The sequence below is a fragment of the Lemur catta genome, chromosome 5, assembly GCF_020740605.2.
Source record: "Lemur catta isolate mLemCat1 chromosome 5, mLemCat1.pri, whole genome shotgun sequence".
Classification (NCBI taxonomy): Eukaryota; Metazoa; Chordata; class Mammalia; order Primates; family Lemuridae; genus Lemur; species Lemur catta.
This window is the reverse complement of record NC_059132.1, coordinates 62,069,124-62,089,414: the sequence shown is the minus strand read 5'-3', so window position 1 is coordinate 62,089,414 and position 20,291 is coordinate 62,069,124. Positions and strand designations below refer to the sequence as shown.

Here is a 20,291-nt window from a genome sequence, read left to right as displayed (position 1 = left end):
GAAGAAATTATGAGAACAACTCTGTGTCTTCAGGATCTTGCCACTAGTGTAATGCAGTTGCACTGACCGTCCCTGTGTTCCTATGGTCCACATTTTAAAGTCCTGAGGGGAGAATCTGATGGTCTCAGCTTGGATCAGGTGGTTCAATAAGCTCTGGCTGAAATGTGTATGTACACAGAGGGAAGACAGTGCACTGTCCCACAAACATGCTGTTAACCCCCACCTCCATCCCAGGTATAGGAGCTGTTCCTAAAGGAAAGTGGATGGCTGCTACACCAAGAGGGTCTCCTTCAGGCATTAAAAAACATAACAAGATCACCACATTCACACTTAGAGGGTGAGAGATAAAATGACTAAGGAAAAACTCAAAGGTAAAATAACTAAGAAAAAATTTTAATGTGTGATTCATTAAAATTCATTGAACTATACTCTTAAAATAGATGAATTTTATTGTATGTAAGTCATACCTTAGTAAAGCTAGAAAATAAAGGAGCTGAGCTGATACAGGCAAGTCCCTGGGAAGGACTGGATGCATGCTAAAGGAGAATATAGATAGAGCTGCCTAATTTCTGGAAGGTTAGAGCCTGACTTAACAGCCACCAAGTGAATGTGCTTCAGCAAATAACAAAGCAGAGAGAAAACAGAGCTTGAGCTAAGGAAAAACTTCAAGTGGCCTAGAGCCTGAGAAAAATCAACAAGGTGTTCACATCAGAGAGCCTGAAACCAAGGAAAGGCATCCTTGAAGCCAAATAATTTTTAATCCCATCTTAACACATCTTTTATAAAGCATTTCACATGTGCTGCTTCACTTTAATTAGCACAAAAACTCTGCTAAGTGAACAATGTAAATATTATCTCTATTTTCCATGGACAAAGAAACTGTGGGTGTAGGGCTGGTCTCAGGACATGTGCCAGCTGTGGATTTACTGCCTTTCAGTTCCAAATTCACTGGCAAGTTCCAGAGGGAAGATTTCCCACAAGTTCTGCAAAGCACCACAGTGACTTCTCTGCCACTGCTCACCCTTTCCAGTGATGTCTGGATCTCAGACCTGGGGAAGGAGAAAACTCTTCCTTGGATGCTCCATCTTACCACCCAAGAAAGTAAAGAAAATTCTAAAGAACATAATATAGGGAACAGCTACTACTCCTCCACCTGAAACACAGAGTCCAAGATATAGACTCCCCAGCTGAGATCCAGACCTTGCTGGAGAGGGGGCACAGCAGTAGCAGACAAGTCCCTGTGGTGCTGTGCCCATGGAACTTGCTGGGAATCTTCCCTCTGGAATTTGCCGGAAATCTGCCCTCTAAGGTGCCAGAGGTTCAGTGGGAGATGTCTCACCAGAAGCATTCTACAAAATTGCCTGAGGGGAAGGTGCCTTGGAAGCTGCTGGGGTTGGGCGCCAATGGCTGCTGTGACTGTGGGAGACTGAAGCTGGAAACGCCACCTGCACTGCAGAAGCCTCAGTAGGGAGCGCACCAAAACCAGGAAGCAAAACTCTTCTTCTCCTTCGAATGTCTCTCCAGCGTTCTCCACTGACAATGCTTCAGTGCCAGCAGGAAAGGAAAAAGTCTAGATTCACTTTCAAAGAGCAAGCAAAATTTGGAGCTGAGAGGCAATAGATGGATGGATAACTTGGCATAAGTGTCATTGACATCCAGTTCAAATATTGACTCTGCCACTTACTCATATGTCCTCGCACAAGTCTGTAATTCACTTTGACCCGTTTTCTCTCCAAAATGAGAATGAAAAAGTACAAATACAGTTCACGAAAAATAAATACAAATGTCAAACATATGAAAAGGTGTTTCATCTCATTAAAAAAAGAATTACAAGTCAAAACAATATTGAAATATCATTTCTCACCTATTAGAGTGCCAGAAATCCCTAAGTTTGTACCAGGCAACCTCAGGAGATGAGGTAACATCTCCTCCCAGACAAAGAGCAGAATTGCTTCAACTTATTATACCATAAAAGTGGCAAATTACCCGAGCTCAGTATCCCCCTTCTGTAACATGACCCACTGTATGTACAGGCATCCATGTAAGCTCATCTGTCACTCAGTGGGTCTTGAGGGATATAGGGAACTGGCATAACCCTGAAGCTCTGGCTACTGCCTCTGCTGTGCGTAATAAAGTCCTTCATCTGTGACCCAGGAATATCATGTCTTCTGCCAATCTCCATAAAACAGTAACAGAATAGCTTTCTAACATGCAAGGAGGGTAAAATCCCAGGCCATTCACAGTTCTTAACTGGTTTCATCTCTAGGGAGTTTTCACCAATAGATTTGGGGCAGATTTGTGTAAGTATGAGCACGGTAGATGACAACATGTATAACTGTGATTGCTAGGATGATTCTGATGAACTTTCCAGGTTAAGACCCATTTCCTTAAGTAATCTCAAGATGCCATGCCTTATAAATTTTTTAATCTTCTTTTTATAGCTTTTGTGTCTTTTCCCTTTGGTTTGTTTGTCAGCTGTTACTTTTTATTGCTGCTATCTATATACCTGTAGCAGCCCTTTCTTCATTTTAATGGTTTCTTATAATCTACTGTAAAAGGAGAAATCAGATAACCATGTTTCTTAAAATAATTCCTCAACTAAAATAAGTATTGGGCAGTTTTTGCTTATTATCTAATTTTCAAGTATGTTCCAGATACTCAAAGTCAACTGATGGGACCTACAAAAGCTTTTTTTCCTTAAATTAAGTAATGATTTTTTAAAACAAAATATGAATTTATTTATGGAAAATAATTATTAATAAATACAAACTATGGTTTAGATTTTTCTGTTGTGAAGTGTCATGACAAACTTGATTTCTATCTTTTTTTTGAGACAGTCTTGCTCTGTTGCCTGGGCTAGAGTGGTGTGGTATTAGCCTAGCTCACAGCAACCTCAAACTTCTGGGCTCAGGTGATCCTCCTGCCTCAGTCTCCCGAGTAGCTGGGACTGCAGGTGCACATCACCACGCCAAGCTAATTTGCTGTTTCTATTTTTAGTTGCCCAGCTAATTTTTTTTCTATTTTTAGTAGAGACAGGGTCTCGCTCTTGCTCAGGCTGGTCTCAAACTCCTGAGCTTAAGCGATCCTCCTGCCTCAGTTTCCAAGAGTGCTAGAATTACAGGCGTGAGCTACCATGCCTTGGTGCCTTTTTTTTTTTCTTTTTTTAAGACAGGGTTTCACTCTGTCATCCAGGCTGTAGGGCAGTGGCACAATTATAGGTTCACTGCAGCCTTAAACTTCTGGGCTCAAGTGATCCTCCTGCCTGAGTCTCCCAAGTAGTGGGAATACAGGCATAAGCCACCATGCCTGGTATTTCTTTTTGTTCATTTCTTTGTTTTAATGCTGGAGCTGTGTAATTCCAATAGAATGAGACTAATCAATTCATCTGATTCTCTTTTTCAATTGCTTCTTGGTTTAAGGCAGTTGGAATTTTTTTTTTTTTTTTTTTTTTGAGACAGAGTCTCGCTCTGTTGCCCGGGCTAGAGTGAGTGCCGTGGCATCAGCCCAGCTCACAGCAACCTCAGACTCCTGGGCTCAAGCCATCCTACTGCCTCAGCCTCCCGAGTAGCTGGGACTACAGGCATGCGCCACCATGCCCGGATAATTTTTTCTCTATATATATTTTAGTTGGCCAGATAATTTCTTTCTATTTTTAGTAGAGACGGGGGTCTCACTCTTGCTGAGGCTGGTCTCGAACTCCTGACCTCGAGCGATCCACCCACCTCCTCGGCCTCCCAGAGTGCTAGGATTACAGGCGTGAGCCACCACGCCCGGCCTCTAAGGCAGTTGGAATTTTAAAATTTAAGATCTTCTGATTTTTGCATTTGATACAAATGCCTGCTCTCAAGCATTTGTCTGTGGTTTTAAACTCATCAAAAAAAAAGAGGCCCAGGGCAAAAAGTGCCTCAACTCTTAATCTATTTTATAAAATCATGGATTGCATTAAATATAATTTTTGTGAAGAAAAGATTTTGGCATGAATAAATATCACATCTTTTGGTTAAATTCCCTCCACAGAAACCAGGAAGAATATTTGTCCATAAAAACCTTAGCAACCATAAATATTTGTACCAATTAATTTTTTTCAATTTATTTTCTTTTTTTAAGTTTTATTTTATTTTTAATTGACAAATAATTGTATTTTGCACCAAGTTATTTTTTGACACCGAGCTATTTGCTTGATATAGTATGAACACAACTAAGAGATGTCAGATGGTAAAACACATTACTAATGGAGGTTTTAGGATTTAAGACTCATATTATGTTAAAAATTATATATTCAGGATCTTTAGGAGATGATTTTGGTGCAGAATTATTTAAAGGATTGAGGATGGTCAGAAGGTGGGCCATGCACTGTACATTCAGCCTTTAGACATGTTTTGTGTCACATACAGAATGGTGGCCTACACAGTGTCTTAAAATTGAATTTGTTGTCAGCATTTTAAAAATCAGATGAATTCCATAAGCAAAGACAAAAGACAAAGGACATGCTAAGAGAAAATATATTCAACTTATTTCACAAATAAAGGACTATGTCCCCTAATTTATAAAGAGCTATAAAACTTTAAGAGGAGGGAGAAAGCCAATAACCCAATAGAAAAATGGTCAAAAGATAGGGATAGACAGATCACAGAAAAAGATATACAAATGGTCCTTAAATATATGAAAGCATGCTCAACTTTACTGAAAGAGATACCCAAATTAAAACACTGAGAAACCATTTCTCACCTATTAGATTAGCAAAAATTCAAAAGCTTGACAATATAACTTGTGGTAGGCAGAATTGTAAAATGTCTCCCATTATCTCTGACCTCTGGTATTATGCCCACAATTAGGTTATGCAATAAGACAAAGGTGATGGGATTTTATGAACATAATTAAGGCCCCATCTCAGTTGACTTTATATTATTAAAAGGACAATTATCCTGGGGGGCCCTGATTTAATCAGTAGGATGTTCTTCAACAGAGGGCTTAGACCTTTCCTGAGGTCAGAGACATTCTCTTACTAGCCTTGAAGAAGCAGGCTACCATGCGTTTTATAGTCCCAAAGAAATGAATTCTTCCAGCAATTTGAATGAGCTTAGAAGCAGGTCCTTCTCTAAAGAAGGCTCTGGATGACAGACAATGCAACTTAGCCAGGACTTTTTTCACAGCCCTGTATGACCCTGAGCACAGGGCCCAGCTAAGCTGTGCTCAGATTCCTGATGCACAGGAACTATGAGATAATAAATGTTTGTTTTAAGCCACTAAGATTATGGCAATTTCTAAGCAGCAACAGAAAACTAACAAAACACTCTAGTGAGGCTGGGAGAAAACAAGCACTCTCATACATGGCTAATGGGAGTACCAAATGTTAAAAGCCCCATCGAAGGGAATTTGTCTATATCTGACAATGCATTTGTACAATTACATACACATTGGCTTTTGACTTAGCAACTCCACTTCTAGAAATTTACTCTGAAGGTATACCACCATAAATTCAAAATAATGTGTGTTCAGGACTTTTTCACTACAGCATTATTTTTAATACCTAAATATTTGAAACAACTTAATTGCACATCCATAGGAGATCTGTTGAATAAATTATGGTATATCTGCACAATTTGTACTATAGAGTCATGAAAAGAATTGAGAAAATCTCTGGCTGGGTGCCGTGATTCACATCTATAATCCCAGCACTTTGGGAAGTGGAGGTAGAAGGATGGCTTGAGCCTAGGAGTTTGAGACTAGCCCAGGCAACACAGTGAGACCCCATCTCTACAAAAAAAAAAAAAACGTTTAAAGTAGCTGGGCATGGTGCCTGTAGTCCCAGCTACTTGGCAGGCTGAGGCAGGAGGATCACTGGAGCCCAAGAGTTTAAGGCTGCAGTGAGCTGTGATTGCGCCACTGCACTCCAGCCTGGGCCACAGAGTGAATGAGATCTTGTTAAAAGGAAGGAAGGGAGGGAGAAAGGAAAGAAGGGAGGACGGAGGTACAAAATAAAGACCTCTGCGATGGAGAAATTCCTAGGACATCATTTAATTAAAAAGGCAGAATGAGAGAGTATATATAGTAGTCTACGTCTTGCATAAGAAAGAAATGAGAATACACATATGTATTTGGTCATTTTTTTAAGAAAAGGAAACACAGACCAGGCATGGTGATTCACGCCTGTAATCCTAGCACTTTAGAGGGCCAGGCTGGACAATCGCTTGATGTCAGGAGGTGGAGACCAGCAAGAGCAAGACCCCATCTCTACAAAAATAAAAAAAATTATCAGGGCATTGTGGCGCACACCTGTAGTCCCAGCTACCCAGGAGGCTGAAGCAGGAGGATTGCTTGAACCCGGGAGTTTGAGGTTACAGTGAGCTATGGTGACATCACTGCACTCTAGATGGGCGACAGAGGGAGACTCTGTCTCAAAAAGAAAAATGAAGAAATCTGAAACTAAAGAAAAATAGAAAATGGTTATTTAGGGGAGTGGAGAACAGGATGAGAGGTAGGAATGTCAGTGAGACTTCTGTGCATATAATTTTTTACTTTTGAACTATTAAATGTTTTAGATAGCACAAAAAATAAAAATTCTATTTCTAATATGGATGTTGAAATATTTAGGGGGAAACATACCGATATCTGCAGTTTATTTTGAAATGCTTAAAAAAAATAAGATGAGTGGATAGATACAGGGACATTTAGATGGATATGATAAAGCAAATATATACAATGTTGATAGCAGAATCTAGATAGTGAGTATAGAGGTGTTTACTGTAAACATTTTTCAGCTTCACTGTATGTTTGAAAATTTTATCTTAAAAGTTGTAAAAAATTTAATGAAAATGGATAAAAAGCAAACCCTGAAGCAATCCTAACTGTGTATCAAATTGATAACATAACCACATAGAGAAAATATATTTTTTTCTTTTTTTCTTTTTTTTCTTAGAAACAGGGTGTCCCTCTGTGGCCCAGGCTGGAGTATAGTGGCATGATCATAGCTCACTGCAGCCTTAAAGTCCTGGGCTCAAGTGCTTCTTCTGCCTCAGCCTCCTGAGCAGCTGGGACTACAGGCACATGCCAACACACCCAGCTAATTTTTATTTTATTTTATTTTATTTTATTTTATTTTTTGTAGAGATGGGGTCTCGCTGTGTTGCCCAGGCTGGTCTCAAACTCCTAGGCTCAAGTGATCCTCCTGCCTCAGCCTCCGAAAGTGCTGGGATTACAGACAAGAGCCACAGCACCTGACTTAAAAAGAATTTATTCAAGTATATTTTGAACACAATAGTCTGTACACCTTAGTGGGATATATTGTCAGGACAAAAAAATTTCAAAAAAATTTCAAAAAAATCTTTAATTTTCTTATTAGAAATCTCTGCTGACTTCATGAACAGAAGTCAGCTGGAACTCCTAAATTATAGTAAGTACCAGACCAATCGAATTCTTCCTGAAGTAGCCTGTTTATAGTCAGTTTTGGAATGTTAGTAACCTCATTCACAATAATTTATCAATAAATATTCAAGGCATGTACTTCCAGGAAGAATTGTTTTACTACCCACTAGGTGGCAATGTTATCTAATCTAATTAAAAGCAGAACTTGAATTTGAAAGACTCATTCATCTAACAATGTATATTGATTTTTCTCACCTATTGAACAAACTAAGTTTCATTAATATCTATATGATGTTCTTCAGAATTGAGTCCATGTTGACAAATTAAAAGATGAATTTTAATAACAAAGAAAAATTGATCCTATTTCCCCACACAAGGACTATATTAAACCAAACTCAGAATCATTGGATTGGTAGGGATCTCGAGAAGTCAGCTAGACCCTTTGCTTACCTCCAGACAGAATAACCCTCCTGCTCTATTATTTATTCTCTACCTGGGAAAGAGGACATTTCTCAAAATTCTATTCTAAAATTTAGCATAAAGTCAAGTGGTTCATTCATTCATTCTTCATAAAGCAAACAATTTCTGAGTAATTACCATTTTCCAGGTATTGGGCTAGGTATTGGGAGTATGATGGTGCTGTACACACAGTCTTGGGAGTTTGAGGTTGCAGTGAGCTATGATCGTGCCACAGGACTCTAGCCTGGGCAACAGAGCAAGACCCTGTCTCAAAAAAAAAAAAAGCCATAAGCATTTATCAACTGTCAAAACTCAAGAAATTTAGTAACTATGTGAAAGAGTAAATTACTTTATCAGTAAGAAGTTGCTGTTGGACTTTGTACCAGAAGATTCAGTGATATGGTGGGTGCCACACTGCAGCGGGTCGTGATTAGAGCAGCAGGTAAACTTGTAGAGTCAGCAAGTGCAGAACCCTCTTCAAAGAAATCTGGAGAAGTCAAGATAGGAAAACATTGAAACATGCTTGTGAATGTTTAAATGCTGCTGGAAAGAAGCCATTAGATGGGGAAAGGTCGAAGGTGGAGAGGAAGAGGCAGATAAGGCCGTGGAGCAAGTGTGGCATTGGAGAAGCAGGGAGAGTGTGGGAGCTAAAACCAGGCGGCCTGGAGCAGGCACCTAGAGGTGTGCCGAGCTCATTAGACACCCAGAGCAGATCATCTTTAACATATACTCCCACTCATATGACAAAATTATTTTCAGAAATAATCATGAAATGAAGCAAATAATAAAATTCCAGAATGTAAATGCAGAAAGTGACTTTTTTCTTGTTATTGAACTCTGTATATGTATTATGTGAGTAAAAAAAATTGTAATAAAAAATGACAATATAGGGGATGGGTACAGTGGCTTACACCTGTAATCATAGCACTTTGGGAGGCCAAGGCAGGAGGGTGGCTTGAAGCCAGAAGTTCAAGACCATAAATTTTTAAAAAATTAGCTGGGTGTGGTTGTGTGGACCTGTAGTCCCAGCTACTTGGGAGGCTGAAGTGGGAGGATCGCTTGAGCCCAGGAGTTCAAGGCTGCAGTGAGCTATGATCGTTAATTGCACTACAGCCTGGGCAACAGATCAAGACCCCATTTATAGAAACAAAATATTACAATATAAAAAAGGAATAGTGCATTAATAATTTTGTATTACACAAAAAGACACAATTTAGAGAAAAATACTACATCATACCACTGATGTTGAGACTGAGCAGGGACCCCTCTTAGAGGCCTACCTGGCCCCCCAAGCATGGAAATAAAAGAAAATATTGAGTCCCTGCAGGGGAGTTCCAGACATCTAGCTGGCTTTGAAAAGTGAATGGGAATAACAATGGCCCTCCAAGCAAGCCAGAGTCAGAAGGTGTTTTGGATCCCTATGGAAATCAAAAGATGGCATTTAACATATGTTCTTGAGTTGTTTTTCAGAAACCCTCGCCAGATGAAAAATGCAGATGAGGGGAAACTGAGGAAGGTCAGACACTCCGGGAAATAACCGCCATTAGGCTTTCTTCCCTAAGGGTTAAACAGAAGCAATGACGAGACTTGTTTGACTGCTGATTTCAATCAAGGGCCTAATGCTGCTTCCCGCTTTTTGTGGTTTCGGCAAAACAACTGACCAGCATTCTTTCCTGGTAAGAGACCACAGACCATGGAGTGGTTCTGGCAGGTCTACAAAGGATGCACAATGAGGGTTTTCTCATCTTCTGCTTCACCTTTTAACATTGGAAGCCCAAAAATTTACCCTCGGATCATGCTAATGCCTCCACTTTCTGAACATGGGTATCATGAAGTAGCAGGAAGCTCAGTTGCCCATGTGCATGTTTCTCCTTTCATACCCATGACTCCTCCTCTAGCTCGATAAATATGTATATTTGGCCACCCCACTCAGCAAAAATTCCTATTCCTGTAGCCATTCCCTTGAAATACCTGTTTCTAGCTTCTGGCCTAAGGCTGTGCTTCTCAGCCTGTGAGGACGGCCACCCTGCAGGCTGCAACCCTTTATGAGAAACAAAGCTCTCCTCTCCAAATTTATGACCTTCATCATTCTTCAGTTGATATATCATTGTTTATTTTGCATCTAGTGCTTAAAATCAGAAGTGGAGAACCTCAGGGAATGGATACAGGAACTTCATCCAGAGTAAACTCAAAACATTCCATTAGAAACTTACTCTCCAAACCAACCATGGGGCTGAGACTGGGCATATTGGGGCGAACTGTATAACAGAGTTCTCTGAATTACCTTTCATGGAGAATAGAATGTTTATTAAAGGAGGAGTAATGAAAATGTACCAATTTCAAGCTTACACGTATATTACCAAAAAACAGTAACTGCTGCAATTGAGTAGAATTGACCAGCAAAACAGTGTTTTTAGGCAGGAGTATTTTATCTGTCATCGTTTAGTATTGACAGTGATGGTTTTTATTATTGTTTAATTATGGAGATGGTTAAGATTGGACTGACTAATCGGTTTTGTTTTTAAATCTCTACAGACAACGCATTCCTCATTGCCTTCAGCTTGGGGTGGACTGCTCCAACCCTTCTCCCTCCATAGGCCACTCAGCCTTCTATTGTGGCAGAAAAAATGGTGGAAAGGAAGCTTAGCAAGGGCAAGCTTGAAGCTGAGGCAGGTGGTAGGAGCAAGGTCATTCTGCTAAGCATGAGGGGAAGTTGGTGCTGGGTCACAACCACAGCTCAGAGTGCATTTATTAAGGCTTCCGTAGATTGTAAGAAGGCATAGGCAGGGCTAGGGAACCTGTGGCCTTCTAGGTCATTAAGTGCGGGCTTTTGACTGAATCCATATTTTACAGAACAAATTCTTTTATTAAAAGGTGTGCAGCAGAGAAAGATGAAGCTTTTCTTGCCTCCTTCAGTGCTTAAAAAAGAACAATGTTGAAATCAGATGGCGGCAGCTTCCCCACCTCTGGAAGCTGACCGGTCTTTCTGGGTCCCAGTACTTCTAAAGCTAAGATTAACAAGAGGCCTCAGAGAACTGAGTGAATAATCTGAGTTTTGGAGGGCTCTTCTTTTCAGAGTTCCCCTCAGCATGTGTACTCACTGAAAGAGGGTGGTCAGCCAATATTTGCCGTACCCGAGCAACCCTGCTGGGCCTGGCTGTCTTGACTCCTGGCTGGGGCATTGGAGCAGGCTTCTGGCAAGTGGCACAAACCACAAACATTTCACCTAGAAAGCTTTGTGGTTGGGACTCCTTTCCTCAGAAGGGGAAGGGCTTGCCAAGAACAGAGAGTTCAGTGGAGTGCTTTTAAGTAGTAGAAATGGCTGCTGTGGAGAGGGAAAAACAACCCAAAAGAACTACAGGATTAAGGTCTCGGCAGGGGGTGGAGGCCATGATAAAAGAAAAACTTTAGAATAAATAAGTTTAATAAATACATTTAAGAGTTTACTTGAGCAAAGAATAATTCGCAAGTCAGGCAGCCCTCAGAACCAGAAGAGGTTCAGAGAACTCAGTGCTGCAACCTGGGCAGTGAGTTACAGACAGAAAAAGGTTGAAGAAAGCAGGAACAAGGAACAAAAAGCAGATTGGGTGTTTCAAAATTACTTTCCTTGTAAAGGTTAAAGCAGAGGGGACTTCCTTATCATGCTGGCTAAAACTGGCCTGTTTGGGAATTTGGCCGTCTCTCTTGCTCTTCTGATTTCTCAGAAGATCAGGCAGCTTGGCTTGGTGGCAGGGAACTTTAGCATAAGCGACTCCGTTTTGGGTTGGTCTGTTGGGGCTGGTGCAGGAGCTCAGTCCAAATCAATGGCCTCCTATAAATTTAGTTGAACAACCACAAGTTCCTTAACCGTTAGAGTAATTTTTTCCTATGATGACTTCAGTGGAGAGGGAAAGCAAATTGTTACTGTTCTCTAGATAGGAGTTGCCAAAATTCTTTTTGTAAAGGGCCAGATTGTAAATATTTTAGTCTTTCTCTATTGCGTACTCTTTGTTTCTTTATTTGTTACAAGCCTTAAAAATATGTAAAAACCGAGGGAGGAGAAGGGGATGAGTAAATTCGTAATGGTGTGGCGCCAGCTGTCTGGGGGGTGGGCATGCTTATAGATCTGACTCGGGCAGTGCAAGGCAATTTATGTAACCAAAGCGTTTGTACCCCCGTAATATTCTGAAATAAAAATTAAAAAATAAAAACCATTCTTAGCTCCCAGGCAGTACAAAAATAGGCCTTGAGGGAGGGCGTGGTGGCTCACGCCTATAATCCTAGCACTCTGGGAGGCTGAGGCGGGTGGATCGTTTGAGCTCAGGAGTTCGAGACCAGCCTGAGCAAGAGCGAGACCCCCGTCTTTACTAAAAATGGAAAGAAATTATATGGACATCTAAATACATATAGAAAAAATTATCCGGGCATGGTGGCGCATGCCTGTAGTCCCAGCTACTCGGGAGGCTGAGGCAGGGGGATTGCTTGAGCCCAGGAGTTTGAGGTTCCTGTGACCTAGGCTGACGCCACGGCACTCTAGCCCAGGCAACAGAGTGAGAGTCTGTCTCAAAAAGAAAAACAAAAAAAAGATAGTGAAGTTACTTTCTACCATTTCAAGAAAGGGTATTTTCTTGAGAAAGACTGCATAAATAATTTAGAAATGGGTGTGTGACAGGATGATTTTCTTCCTGCCTGAATGAAGAGGGAGTTCTAGTGGCAAGCAAGGTATAACTAAATAGGCTTATTTAGAACTAACATAGGTACCCTCAGATGAAAAGGAGAATTAGGGGAGGTTGTATGATTTCTTATTTGTGTTATACATTTGCTCAATGCATTTTTTTTTCTTTCAGAGATTTATGGGTTGGATATGAAGAAGATCTTTGGAAAATAGATAGAAAAAAATTCAATGAAAGAAACAACATATATCCCATAGCCTAAGACTCCAAAATTACTTAAGAAAATTAGGACAACAAGTTTCAGTCTAAACTGTAAATAATCTCAATGAGAATGAAAAAAGAGAGGCATTTAAAGAAACCAGTGTGAGCACAACGTTTTCTTAGGAGTTCAGACTTTTAAAAGGTTTATACAACAGATGAAAGAGGGAGTGCTTTCCCAAAAATGAATGCAACATTAGCAAAAGCCTACAGGAACAGTGTTTGAAAAGATAAAACCAAGAACAAACTGAAAGTTAGATCCTCCTCTGTAAAAGCTGAAGGTTTTTGTAAGAAGTAATGGTGGGATGAAATGCAGTTTGTTATGAGGGCTGGGTCAGGACCGGCTGCATAATTTGCAGAACCCAGTGCAAAGTGAAAATTCGAGTCCCCTTTAAAAGAAATATTAATAATTCCAAAATGGTGACAGTAGAGCATTAAACCAAGCATGGGGCTCTCTTGAGCAAGAGTTCAGGTTGCATGCTTATGAAGCAGGCCCTGGGCTGGGGACTCAAGAGTGCCCAAATCCTGCCCAGTCCAGCCATCTCTTCTCCCTTTGAGGTTCTAGAGGGAGATGCGGGAGGTACAACAGCATGTAAGATGCCCTAGTGGGTACCCTTTTTTTTAAGTGGGTTCCTGTAACTGCCTCTTCAGGGCTTCCTGGTACAAAATTTAGGCTCAGGACATAGAATCTTTCTGCCAAGCAGAAACTGAGAATGCCTAAAGGTTTATGTGAATAGAGGACAGAAAAAAGAGCAAATGGTTGATCTGCCAGAGGGCATCAACCATGCTAAGAGAAATAGAAGAGAAAAGTACACTCTAGTGACCTCTCCCCTTAGCAGAAATATCCCATTCAGCTATTTTAGAATCTAATCAGATTAGTAGCACCTTCTCTAGGAGGGGAATAATGATGGAAGTTAGAAAGGAAGACTTCTCCTTGTTCCCTTATCCCACCCTGAAGGAAAAGGGCATTTAAAACTATATTAGAATTTAAAAACAAACAAACAAAAACAGCAGGCTGGCTGCAGTGTGTTGTGCCTGCGGTCCCAGCTACTGGGGAGGCTGAGGTATGGCTGAGCCCAGGAGTTCAAGGCTGCAGTAAACTATGATTATGCTGCTGCACTGCAGTCTGGGCGACAGAGCAAGACCTTGTCTCAAAAAAAATTTTTAAATTAAAAAAAACAAAAGGATAAGAGAATATTCTCTGCTGTTTTGATGGAGTTAGCATAAATGCTAAGAGATAATGATGAGCAAGGAAAGTGACCAATTATTTTTCTTTATCCTCTTTGTAATGCAATATTTAGCAATCTGCAAAGTTTTAGGAAAGAAAAAAAATGAAACCCAATAAGTATGTATGAACATCAGATAATAAAGCAGATGTTTTAAATTAATTTAAGTGTCTAGAACTAGACAAAATACATCCCAAGGATATCAAAGGAATAGGTAAATGTGCTTGGAGTCACTGTGATTACTCTTTGAGAAATGATAGGACACATGAGGAGAAACCAAAAGACTGGGAGGAGAAACTCAAATTTTCTTTTTTTCTTTCTTTCTTTCTTTCCTTTTTTTTTTTTTAAGAGAAAAGGTCTCCTCTTGTTTCCCAGGCTGGAATGCAGTGGTGAGATCATGCCTCATTGTAACCTCAAACTCCTGGGCCCTAGTGATCCTCCTGCCTCAGTCTCCTCAGTAGCTGAGACTACAGGTGCATGCCACAATTACCTGGTAATTTCTTTTTTAAAGCTAGTTAAATTTAGCAGTGGGGGGTTGTATACCATCTTTAGTGACACTAATGTTAATAAGTGCTGATAACCCACCGCCATTGGACTAATGTTAATAAGTTCTGATAACCCACTGCCATTGGACCAGCCATGACCTGGTGATTTTTTAAGTTTTTGTAGAGACGGGGTAGTGGGGGTCTCACTATGTTACCCTGGGATTACAGGCCTGAGCTACCCGCGCTCAGCCCTCAAAATATTTAAAAAGAGGAGAAAGTTTAATCCTCAAAATTAAACTAGTAAATTTGACATTGGCTGTTAGTGAATTATGAACAAACACCACTATACAAGGAGTTTGCAAGGACTTATGTAAGAATGACATGATGATAAAAGCCACCATATGTGTTCTGTAAACAAGTCCTTTCAAAAAGTCTCTCTTTTTTAAAAAAAAGGTGGGGAGGCACAGTTATGGTAGTAAATCAAGGGAATACAAAAGAAATAATTCCAGCAAAATGATGAGCAAAACCTAGCATGCAGTCCTTGGGGACAAGATGAAGAAATAGTGGTCGATGACTCAGCAGTGTGAACAATCGAAACAGTGCTGATGAATTAATACATCAGGGTCAACTAGTGCAGGAGTCTCTGTGGCATCTCACAAAGCTCTGCCTTATCACTGTCCTCTTTGGTAACTTTATCAGTAATTTGCATGCTAGCACAGAGGCTTACTTATCAAGTTCAAAGGTTACCCCAAACTAGAAGGGATAGTTAACACAATGACTTGACTAAAGATTCACAACCATCTCCACAGGTTGTAATCCCTATCTCAAACCAACAGGTTGACATTTTGACTAGAATAAAGAGATGTTTTTAGAGTAAAACAAAATTTTTTACAAAAAGAGGAAGGTGGTGGCCAGGCTTGGTAACAACTCAAAACAAACAGAAAACTTAGAAGTTTTTATTCATTATGCACGAAAATGAATCAACTCTAAAATGTAGCTGTTGAAAAAGTTAATACTGCTTTGGACAAATTATCAGAAACAACAGTAATCATTATTGAGAGGGAATTATGAGCACTGGCTCTGGAGTTGGACTGGCTGAGTGACCTTGAACTAATTCTTTAACCTCTTTGTGACCATATTCCTCCATCTCCATTTTTATTTTTGTTTATTTATTTATTTATTTTTTGAGACAGAATCTCACTCTGTTGCCCAGGCTAGAATGCCGTGGTGTCAGCCTAACTCACAGCAACCTCAAACTGCTGGGCTCAAGTGATCCTTTTGCCTCAGCCTCCTGAGTAGCTGGGACTACAGGCATGCGCCACTGTGCCCAGCTAAGTTTTTCTATGGATTTTTAGTTCTCCGGCTAATTTCTTTCTATTTTTAGTAGAGATAGGGGTCTCACTCTTGCTCAGTCTGGTCTTGAATTCCTGACCTCGAGCGATCCTCCCTCCTCGGCCTCCCAGAGTTCTAGGATTACAGGCGTGAGCCACCGCGCCCGACCCATAATGCTCCACTTTTAAAATGGAGAGTAAGTAATACCTACTTCACTGGGTTCTTTTGAATATTCAGTGAGATAATACATATAAAACATTTAGAACAATGTTTAGTTAATGTTAGCTGTTATTGTTCTGTTCTGGGCACTTTATACACATTTGTATGTGTATGTGTGTGACTTTATTACATCTATTTATTAAGAAATAATACATACTAAACATATCAAAACAGTACTAAAAGGTATACACTGAAAAATTCTGCCTTATCAGTCCATCTACCAAAAGATTAAATTTAACAGTACCTTTTATTTTTCTGTGCAAGTGGATACATAGAATGCACAATGCTCAGCACCTTTGCTTTTCCTCTCCACATCCTGTGTATCTTACAGACTTTTCCATATCAGTATATATAGATCTATTCCATTCTTTTTCTTTTTTTCCTCTTCAGAGATGCGGTCTTGCTATGTTGCTCAGGGTGGTCTTGAACTTTTGGGCTCAAGAGATCCTTCTGCCTAAGACTCCCAAGTAGCTGGGATTATAGGCACCCGCCACCATGCCAGCCTATTCCATTGTTTTTTTTGTTTTTTTTTTGAGACAAAGTCTCACTATGTTGCCTGGGCTACAGTGCTGTGGCATCAGCCTAGCACACAGCAACCTCAAAAACCGGGGCTCAAACGATCCTCCTCCCTCAGCCTCCCAATAACTGGGACTATAGGTGCGAGCCACCATGCCCAGCTAATTTTTTCTATTTTTAGTAGAGACAGGATCTCTCTTGCGCAAGCTGGTCCCAAACTCCTGACCTCAAGGGATCCTCCCGCCTTGGGCTCCCAGAGTGCTAGGATTACAGGCATGAGCCACCTTGCCTGGCCTACTCTATTCTTTTTTAAACTGCATAATATTCCATTGTATAGATGTGCCATAATGTATTTACCCGTCCGCAACCAGTGTCCTTTAGGTTTGTATTCAGTCTTTTGTTTTCACAGACAAGCTACTATGAACTTCCTTATAGCTTAGACGCTGGAGTCAGAGTGGGTTTAAATCCCTGTGCTATCACTTATTAACTCTGTGACAGTGGGTAAATGTCTTAGCTTTACTGACCTTAACTGCCTTAACTGTAACATGGGGATAATAATCATGCCAAACTCATAGGGCTCTTGTGAGGATTAAATGTAAAGTACTTTGCTTGGTGCTCATATATAGTATGCTCTCAGTGAATATAAAATACTCCTCTTTTTTACTTTCCCACTTTATATGCATTAGAGTTTATCTGTAGGGTGAATTCTTAGAAGTGGAATTGCTAGATTGAAGGATGTTCGTCTAAAATTGATAATGGTAAATTGTCTGTGTTGGATCATCTGTTTGATCCCCTAGGTCTGCACTCTACCTGTCCCCAGTTCTGCACCCCAGGAGGCTGACCTCTATGAAACTGTATCACCCCACGTCTTTGCCCACCGGTGTCCAATCAGGATCCCTCTGAGAGATGGGAGGGCAGGAGGACGGAGCCCTAGGCCTCTGTTGGGCAGAGGCTACACTCCTTTACCAGAAGCGGCTCCTGCTGGGCAGTTGCTCCCCAGGGGCCTGACGCTCACCAAGTTTCAGGAAACCTTCTCTCCGCTTGCCCATTCCGGTCTGGCGGTAACTACTTCCTGCAGTGGCTTGTCCTTGAGCACTTCACCAACCCTGCAGGTTCCCTTAACCATGAGCACATCTCTATAAATAATCCTTTCGTTCAACTTCCTTCAGTTACCCTTTTAACATGCCACCTGCCTGGTACACAATCCAATTCACACTCCCACTGATTTGCTATGAGAATACCTGTTCTCCCATACTGTTGCTGATATTGTGATGTCAGAAGTTTTTAAGATTTTACCTAAAATTCTCCTTCAATTCTTTATTTTTTTCTGGGTACCGGTGCCATTATTTGTCTTTTATCACAGTGTTTCCTGTTAAACTTCATTTCTTAAAGGCCTTTGTATAAGTAAAGGTGTGTATTATTTCCTCTATATTGTATTAGTTCAATTAAGAATATCAGAAAACTCAATCAAAATAATGTTACGAATCACAGGAGACTTTCTCCTGGATCTGGTTTGGTGTTTGTAAAAAAAAAAAGAGAATTATTGGAGACTTTTAAAACTTTACTCCAACATATTGCATGCCACTAAGGAATCATTTTGTTAAGTGTGATGATGACATTGTGGCCATGTGTCTTGTTTTATTTTTATTTTTTAAGATAAAATCTTACTCTGTTGCCTAGGCTGGAGTGCAGTGGTGTGATCGTAGCTCACTGTAACCTCAAACTCCTGGGCTCAAGGGACCCTCGCTCTTCAGCCTCCTGAGTAGCTGGGACTACAAGTGTGTACCACTGTTCCCAGCTAATTTTTATTTATTTATTTATTTATTTCTATATCCCAAGTCATCAAGCAGTATCTTTTTTTTTTTTTTTTTTTTTTAGAGACGGGGTCTCACTCTTGCTCAGGCTAGTCTCAAACTTCGGACCTCAAGCAATCCTCCCACCTCGGCCTCCCGGAGTGCTAGGATTACAGGTGTGAGCCACTGTGCCCGGCTTTGTATCTTTTTTTTTTTTTTTTTTTTTTAGAGACACATTCTTTCTATGTTGCCCAGGCTGGAAGTGGCCATTTCTAAAAAGAAAAAGAAAAAAAAAATACCTTATCTTTAGAGATAGTCTCTAAAATACTTATAAGTGAAATAATATGATATCTTAGATTTATTTCAAAATATTCCAGAAAAATAAAAAAATAGAATGTGGGGAATACATGGAACATGACTGGGAAAATGGAGATAGTTGTTGGAAGTAGATGACGAGTATGTAGTGTTCCTTTTTACCCACTCTGCCGCTTTCCGTACCCATTCATTATCTCCACTCTTGTGTTTTAAAAGTTTCAAAATAGGAAGTAAACCAACAAACACACAAACACAGAGACAACTAAAAAAATCAAGTTGAGGAGAGGACTGGCCATTGAGCTCCCTGGATGAGGCACTTACCCCAACCCTCACTCAGGTGGCATCAAGGCGACCCTGGTCGTCAAGAACCACAGGAAGCCACAGCTCTCCACGTTCTGGAGTGGAGACACACAACAGCAAATCATCAGGGACACTTTCCATTCGGCATCTAAGAGAGACAAAAATGTGATTTTTTAGAAGGAGGGTTATAAATTGGAGGATATGGCAACAAACTGATTTCTAGACATTATGCAACATCATATTTTTTCTGTGTGAATTTTTCAAAAAATGAACTTGGTATTTTAGATCTAATTCAAGTATTTGTGGAAACATTAGGCAAGTGTCTTTGAAAATGTCTGTCAAATGGATTTAATTTTCTGTGTAGATGAGGCTCACAATATTCTTGCAGAAATGGTGATGAGGGAATGATATTGGAACCAACAAGAGTGAAATTGTTATACAAATTAATGCAGAAAATGAACTGGAGAAACTTGGGGCCATAATGAATAAAATATATAAAGACTATAAATCTTGCTAAGATTCCAAGAGACATAAACATTGGTGACATCAGTATAAAAGTGCCAAACCTGCCCTCTTTTAGATAAAAAATTAAAAAGGCTACTCCTAGTAAAATCCAGGGGGAAAACTCATCTAAATTTACCTCATAGTTGTTTACCAAATATAGAGGAGAGTTTTAACTTTTGCTCTTGCACTTAAGTCCAGGTACCGTATAGAAGTTGTGTAAACTGCTATGTGAAGTTCAGTGTTGTTTTCCTTGCTCAGTTATTTTAAAGAAATTGAGTAGTTCCAGCGTGACTTTTTTTCCTACACTGCATTCCTATGCCCACTGAAGGCATGCCTCCTCTGTGTATTGGCTACTACAGTATTTTGAAAAGTGTTTGAGACATTTCTTTAATTATGTACAACCCAAAATATTGGTGTTTCGTATGCATTACAAGTACAGCATTCCTTAATTCTTTGCTATTTGTTACAATTATCATTTAAAGAACCAAGTGTGGATTGCATGAAAATATTATGACCTTTTTCTCTTAGTTTAAGTAAACTCCAAGGTAACTGGGGGAAAAAAAAGTGGAACAATTTCTAAAGGTCCATACCACAATATTATCTGCAGTACATTAGGTATGGCTATTAATAAAAATTAATCATAATTTTTCATTGTAATTTTATGTTCACATTATATTTGGATATCTCCCAAAAGAAAAATTTCAAACATATATGGCTGATCCACAGATTTCTCACGTTTTTATTTTGAAAATTTTTTTTTATTGGTTGCTAAACTAACTTTATTCTTTTGAGCTTTTATTTGTCTTTTTCAAAAACTGTCCCTTTGAATTGGAGAATTTGACATTGATATTCTGTTGGTTGGAAAGA

At 39.9% G+C, this 20,291-nt stretch overlaps 1 pseudogene; it reads left to right on the top strand.

Moving 5' to 3' along the window:
* Positions 1 to 18,754: 18,754 nt before the first annotated feature.
* LOC123638785 lies at positions 18,755 to 19,504 on the top strand (annotated as a pseudogene).
* Positions 19,505 to 20,291: the final 787 nt, after the last annotated feature.